A 7,725-nucleotide genomic window follows, 5' to 3' on the forward strand; every position below is an offset into this window, starting at 1 on the left:
TGTCTTTAATTGCTCGTTGTTGCAGTTGGTCTGACACTCTCAGCCATGTTGGCATGACTTACCGTGTTCTTTGTGCTTGGCCCCGGTAATTGCTGCTTGCAGCTATATTTGTTTCCCAGTTTATGTTTATAAAAAAAGATTAAAAACAAGCAGCTTTGTCATAAATAAAACAGAAATACTATATAAAATATCTTACTGTCACACTTGCTGTGTATATAATCAAAAAGACTTGAGGAAATGAAAGCAAATGGCGTTTTAATGAACAGAGTAACACACTAGCTTATCATATTAACATCAACTCAAGACAAAGGACTGAGTGAACCTTAGAAACTAAGGGCTTAAATAGACAGGGATGGTAATCAACAGAACAACGAATAGGTGAGGACTAATCAGTAAACAGTAGCAAACAAGTGACAGGAAAACTGATAACGAAGAAAACTAGGTCAAAGCAAAACAGGGACAAGAAATCAAGCAAAACAGATCATACATGTTACTCTTACCTTTTATGGACGGGCCTTCAAAAATTGTCACACAATGGGGGAACCTTTCAGTCAAAAAGGTTGAGAACCACTGGCATATACAGTTGGCAGAATGTCTACATTTAAAGTGAAAAAAAAAAGTGTAAAAATTTGCAGAATATTTATTTATTTTGTTTAAAAAATGAAAGTGCTTTTAAAAAAAAAGTCTCTTACTTTGTCACTCACAGCTATGGTGAAATAATTTTTATTTCACTTCCATGTATCCAACATGTTTGAAAATATATTGATGCTAAAATGTTCTTATTCTGACAAATGCAAGAAGCGTTGTATCTTCTCTCTCAAACACTTTCCACTTTCCAGGCCATCCACTCTTAGCTTTTGCTCGCAAGGAACAATTAACTTCTTTGGCGTCACAGGAAGTACATGGTCCCGCCTCCGCCCAGACGCTAATATCATGTAACTGATTTCAGAGGTTGGTGTGTGTTGTCAGGGTTTTAATGCCTACGCAGTGGAAGTGTCTCGCTGCGGGTTAGAGCGCCAGTGCTAATCCCAGGGGATACCTTTGCTTCAGCAATGAGGGCTAATGGGTAAATCTCATGAGTTCAGAGCCGCTTACGCAAGAGCTGCTCCACTCTGGATGGACACTAAATCATCTGTAGTGAAACTACAATGTGTTATGTAAGACAATTTCATGTTTGGTATTATAATCTCTATCAGCAGGCCAAACTCTATTTACTCGGCTAGAGCAAGGACGCATCTGTGACTGAGGGCTTTTCCCCTTGAGCTTGTGTATTGTTAAGGCACACAAGTGAGGTTGAAGTGAAAGTTGAAAGTCTCCTAGTGTGAATATATTCAAATCTAGGAAAGACTCTTTCCTCGCAGCATTTTAAATAGCGTTGCTGTCAAACCGAGTGTTTTTTTAAATCTATCAGCCATAGTGGTTATTGTCAGTCACAACTAGTCAGCACAGCAGCTATAGTGAACGTACCAATCAGAAGCTGTCATAGAGGATTAGATTGCTTCGAGACTTAAGCTGTCGCTCCACATTAAGAAAAGGCTTAATGGGCTCTATACAAGGTCTTCATTGATTGGGTGAAAAGAGAGCAGTCTTCATGTAACTCGTGCTGTCAGACATGAAGTACACGTCAGACACATGTCAAGTTATCCAGATACTTCCGCTGCCGTTCTTCCAAGTACACAAACACTGTTGATGGATTTTCAATGTATATTGAAGCGCATTGACTTTTAAAAAGAAAATCATTAGTAGGCCTTATGCTTTGATAATGAACATTAAGAAGTCGTTAAAACATACGGATTGGATAAATATTAATAAAAGTTTAATGACATTGCTAGTCTTTGAATGTACACTATATGCTTTTACTATCAGCATATATAACTCAATATATAGAGTAGAGGCCTAGAGGTCTAGGAAAATTGACATCTTCAATAGAAAATATTTATTTATAGATAGATAGATAGATAGATAGATAGATACATACACAGATAGATAGATAGATAGATAGATAGATAGATAGATAGATAGATAGATAGATAGATAGATAGATAGATAGATAGATAGATAGAGATAGTTTTCTAAAAACCTTCTGACTAGATGTTCGAATTGATTTCAATTTCTGATTTCAAATGAAAGTCAGTGAGGGAGTATATGGCTCAAGAGATGATTTGAAGTCCAGAGGAACTCTCTTCAGTTTTAAACTCTCTTAAAAGTAATCTTTGTTGTTGCATAACTATTGGCCCTGATCAACAGCCCCAGATTTTGTGACAAGTGAGGACAGCCCAGCATCCAGCCTGCGTTTCTTTGACCTCGCCATTTCCCCGACGGGATGAAAAAGTTGGAGGAAAAACAGCAGATCTGACTTGTGAATTTACCTCCCGCTGACACATGAATATGCAGCCCGAATATTATTATTAACAATTCAGAAGTGCCTCATTGAAGATAACTTATAATTTAGACTCTCAGCATCCAGCAAATCTAAGAACCATTTCAATTTATCTGGAACTGAGGCAAACATTCAATTTAATGATAAATTAACAATTTAACAATTTAATCTTTTTTTTTTTTTTTTTTTTTTTTTTGAGTGACCCATTTTCAAATTTCATATGCCACAATTTGTTTGCAACCACGCAAAAGGGAAATGAAGGTTGTGCTGAAAAAAAGAGTTCAATATGCCTACGTAAATAAATATTTAAAAAATTAGATTATTAATGATTTAAAAACTTTTCAATTACATTTTTATATGTGCCCTTGTATTGGCAATGGTAACAACAGTCCTTATTTTCTCTTGTGTTGACAGAGATTACATGTGTTTTACGCCTTTAGGTTAAAGGTTAATGACAACAGATGTTTTAGTTTTTGTTGCTTGCAGTTATGCAGCATGTCACATGTTTCTCGAGTTTAGATTAAAGATCAGTAATCACACATGTGACAAAAAACAAGAGCACATGTGAGCTTTTCTTCAGTTAATTGTTACAAACTCCACATCCATATAAAAAAAAATCTGCTTATAAATGTAACCTTCAGTACTGAACACGTTTTTTTTTTATATGTTTATCACCTTGGAAACAGATTTCTAAGGCCATACTGAAGATCATTCATAAAGCTGAAAGATGAAACATTGCGCAAGTTTCTCGTTTTATTTCTGAGTGTACAGAGAGACACTGCATTGACGCCACATATTTTTTCATCAAAACTATTAATTTTACAAAGGCTTTAATTATGGTGTCTGTCAAAAGCTCACATAGAAAAACTTATGTCCAGAATTTTGAACATAAAAGGTTCTCAGGGAAATAAAACGGGGTAGGCATACAAAAAGTGTTTTTTTTTTTTCTTCAGCAACGGCCCTAATACATTTTTAGTAATACTGGGCATTTCAAACTCCAAAAATGTTTGAATACACTATGCACTGTAAAAAAAAATATCTACATTAAATTTACATTACACTCATGTGAATTTAATCATAATAAATATAGAATCTCTAAAATTCTCTGCATGGGCTTTTTTAAACCGTCTGTTTGCTATACTTGAGTTGGAAATGCTCATGAATAAATAATTAACCCATAGTATTCATTAACAGTTATATAACCGCTGATTTATCTTTCTTCTTTGTTGGATTATGCTGAGCTTGCAATCATTTCCCACATATTTAACATCTATTATCGCTTCAATATCTGATTGGTAATTAAAATAATCTTTGAGGCTGGGACCTTTTATGTTATGAGAGAAATCATAGCAAAATGAATATTACAACAATTTACACTGCTCCCTAGAATACTTAATTTTGATTGGCAAGTCCTGGCGAATATTTTTGCATAATTTACTTATCCAAAGCAACTGAATTTCTAGCTATACTGCACTGTACAACATTAATTTCATGATTTATCACAACTTTTTTTTTTCTTTTGTCAAATCAACTCAGATAATGTGGTTCAGATAACATAATATTTTGAGTTTCTGTTGATTAAACCAATCTCATTCATTGCATGAACTCAATTTTTTTAATTTCAATGAACTCAACATTTTAAGGCAACCATGTAACTTACTTTTTTTTGAAAGTTAAACCAACAATATTTTTTACAGTGTGTAGTTATATCTCATCACCTTATAGTCATTTTTTCACAAAACCATTTCAACTCAAATCGGGATTTCATGTCATTTCGAATGAGAAATCATAGCTTTTCAAACTTTTGCATAATTGACCCAGGCAACTACATATTATCTACATAGTTTCTTATCTCTTGGCATCTTATGGTATTCTTTCTCTCATAATAAAATAATTCCACCTTAAATCAATATAATGTCATTTATTTGCTAAGAAGCAATTTAATAAGCGGGACAATGCCTCGCTGTACATAATCTCTATGTTATGATTTAAAGATTAACAGTCTGTATTTCATTACTGCACATACGTTTTGTGTAATTCTTTCATCATACAGTAGCTCCAGCGAAATGTATATCTCATCATGAGTTCGTTTGCTCGAGTCTTATGCGGTTCGCCAAACAATCATTAGATCAGTGCTTAACAAATACAGTGGAAAAAATACACGACGTGGTTGTCACTCTCCCATTATTATCTAAATTTGTAAGAGCAATGCATGCAACATTAGTCCACAATTTGAGGTTCCCAGCAGTGTGAACCGCGAGAATGATTCCAGCACCCATCATAGGGAGGAGATGAGCAAATTTAACGCGAAAGAGGCCCTACAGTGCTTTGCTCCGCACTTCAAAAGAAGTCGCCTGTCTGCGTGAGCGGTAACCTCCAATCAGAGTCACTCAGATTGACAATCTTTCTCATTTGGCTTTTAGCACGGAGCCAATGTGGCAGCGCTCATTTGGACACAGTTAGGGCTGGATATCTTGAGTCTGACATGGCGCGTTTGTAAAGACTCCTACATGCCATCAGCCACGTCTTTTCAGAAAAGGTCCAAGGATGGCTTTGTTTATATTTCCAATTGAATTTCTCCATTTTGATTTGCAAACACTGCAACACAAAAGCCCTCGCTGTGCAGGGGACAGATTTATCCCTTTAATATGAGAGGCCTGACAAAGTTTTACGTAACGGATCCTTTAGTGACACACTGGCGATCCTCCAGCTCAGTGGCAGGCATCAAGTGGATACGGAGCTGGGGCGTGGTAGCGCTGAATTGCTGTGAAATCCCAGATAAGCTGAGTTTCAGTGGCAGTAGAGCCAGAGCTGAGTGAGTGGGAGGACAAATGCATGAAAAAAAGAGCCTAACCATCTGCTGCTGTGACAGTGGCAGAAAGGCAGACCTTCAGGCAAGCCCCTGGATGGAGATCCCCTCCCCCCACTCCAATCTTCTTGTGAAATCTTCATGAGATTGAAAAAAATTAAATTGCATTAGATAACAAAATAGCATTTTTCTCAGAAATAACTTTACTTTTTGCAATGACTTTGAAAGCAACTGGTGTCGGTCATTTTTTGGAAACTTTTTGTCAAATGTTTTACTTGAGCTAAGACATTTCCTTTTGATGTTTTATGAAATCAGATATTTGGGTTACACTTTACGATAAGGTTCCGTTTGGTAAAGTCGGCATGAAACAACAAGGAAAAATGCAGGACTTGGAAATAGGGCAAGACTTGATTTTGTTAATCGGGAATTGATTGGATTGTTGGATTGGTTGTGGTTTGCTATTGCTGTGATCTCATGTGAGTGACAGATTGTCCCGCCCTCACTCCAGTAACAAGAGAGAGGGGACACTTTTTTGATTAAAGCTAATGAGGGCACATGCATTGAAAAATATATACTGTATATATTGACATACGTGGATAAATCACTGATTATAAATTCTAAAAAAAAACAGGAACTGTCCATATTGATTTCATTGTAACTTAGTTTAAATGATAATGAACAATGAAAAATGCTTTTAAAGGATTTGTTAATCTTAGTTGATGTTAATTTTACGGAGCCCCCAAAGGGGATGTGGTGACGAAAAAAAAATAAATATGAAAAATTATGGAAAAATTACACTGCCCGGCCAAAAAAAAAAAAGTCGGAAGACGTGGTTGAGGAACATCATGGCCATATTCCAGGATGACAATGTCAAGATTCATCAGGCTCAAACTGGGAAAGAATGGTTGAGAGGGAGCATGAAGAATCATTTTCACACATGAATCGGCACCTCTGAGTCCAGACCTTATATTCATTGAAAGCCCGTGGGATGTGCTGGAGTAGACTTTATAGAGAGCTTGACTCTTGCATTGTCAATATAAGATCCTGACCAAAAATGTATGCACCTCTTGATGGAAATACATTTTGTGATGTTAATTCCATCAAGAGGTGCATTACTTTTTTTTTTAAAGATGAATAAATAGGCCTATAACAAATGTAGCGCCTATTGTTAGTTAATGCCTAACATGAAGTAATGAGACCTTATTAAGTGTTACTGATATTTGTAATTGTATCAAATACTCATTTATGTTTTCATATTATGCATGTTTCCCAAAATTATTCACATGTAGTGATTCAAAGTTGTCATTCCTAAACTGCATCATTACCATTCAAAGAGACACATTTGCATTTGCGGCCATCGCTCAGAGGACGTAATTTGTCTTGTTGCAAATTAACAAAAGAAAATCCAGCAGTGTTACAGTGGGGTGCCAGTCGTGGCAAACTGCCTTCTGTCTGATGTTCTCTCAACAGGAAAGGAATTACAAATGGAAAGAAACAGTGGGGAAAGGCATCGACTACTATTTTTTTGTATTCTTTTTCAATCTCTGGGTTTCTTCTATCAGAGTTTATTATATCACTAAATAAATAGTTCATTATGATCCTTGTAAGACTGGAAGAAGTACAATTCATATGGTTAAAGCCTAATCTTTATGAAATTAAAAAGACATCTTTAAGCAGTTGAAACAAAGAAACTGAACACATCAGTAGATTTTCACTGGAAGTTATGCATTGCACGCTTTTCATCATTTTGTTTCCATCCATTTAACTTGGCACAATAATTTCAACCCAGTAGAGCTGTTTGTAGGCCTAAAATCCAGAACAGACAGTTTTCAAGCCATGGATTCCCTTGGGATTGTTATTTTTAGAAGGGTGTTTTTGGAATTGTAAAATAAGGTCTGTAGATAACTTGATACATGTTTTATGTAAATTGCTAACAATTTGCTAAATAAGGGCTGGGCTACAATTACCTCAGGGAATCTTATATATCAATTTAGGCCGGGTTTTTTTTTCCCCCCTCAAACAAACAGCTTCAAAACTGCATGCAATTTGTGTATAGTCTAACCACAGATTTTATTGTACACAGAAATAAAAAAATTGGGCTTTAAAAATTAACGTCATTAGTGAGCGGCTTAATTTTGCAATTCAACGTTTTTTTTTTTTATTTCAGTTCGGCGGTTCGGTTGAATTGTAGCTGATTGTTTTCCAGTGTAAGATGGGCATCTAAAATAGGTTAGCAGCTAGCTAAAGATAGTAGCTAAATTATGTAATAGCCTACACAAGTATTTTAAACAGAATTCCATTCGCCATGGAATCGTAAGTGAATCAAACTTATAATAATTCAAGAACTGTAATGCATTGATCCCACGAGCCAGAGAGAATCATGTGGAATTGCGTCAAAAACTTTAGACGGGGTGTTTTGGTATTTAGTGGATCCATTTCACCCGTGCTTTAGATTTGAAAGCTTGCATAGTCTCCGATGCAGAGCTTTTTCTGGTCATATGTGTCTGTTTAATCCGTCTTTTCCTCCAACCCTGCT

Source organism: Squalius cephalus, assembly GCF_949319135.1.
Source record: "Squalius cephalus genome assembly, chromosome: 20".
Lineage (NCBI taxonomy): Eukaryota > Metazoa > Chordata > Actinopteri > Cypriniformes > Leuciscidae > Squalius > Squalius cephalus.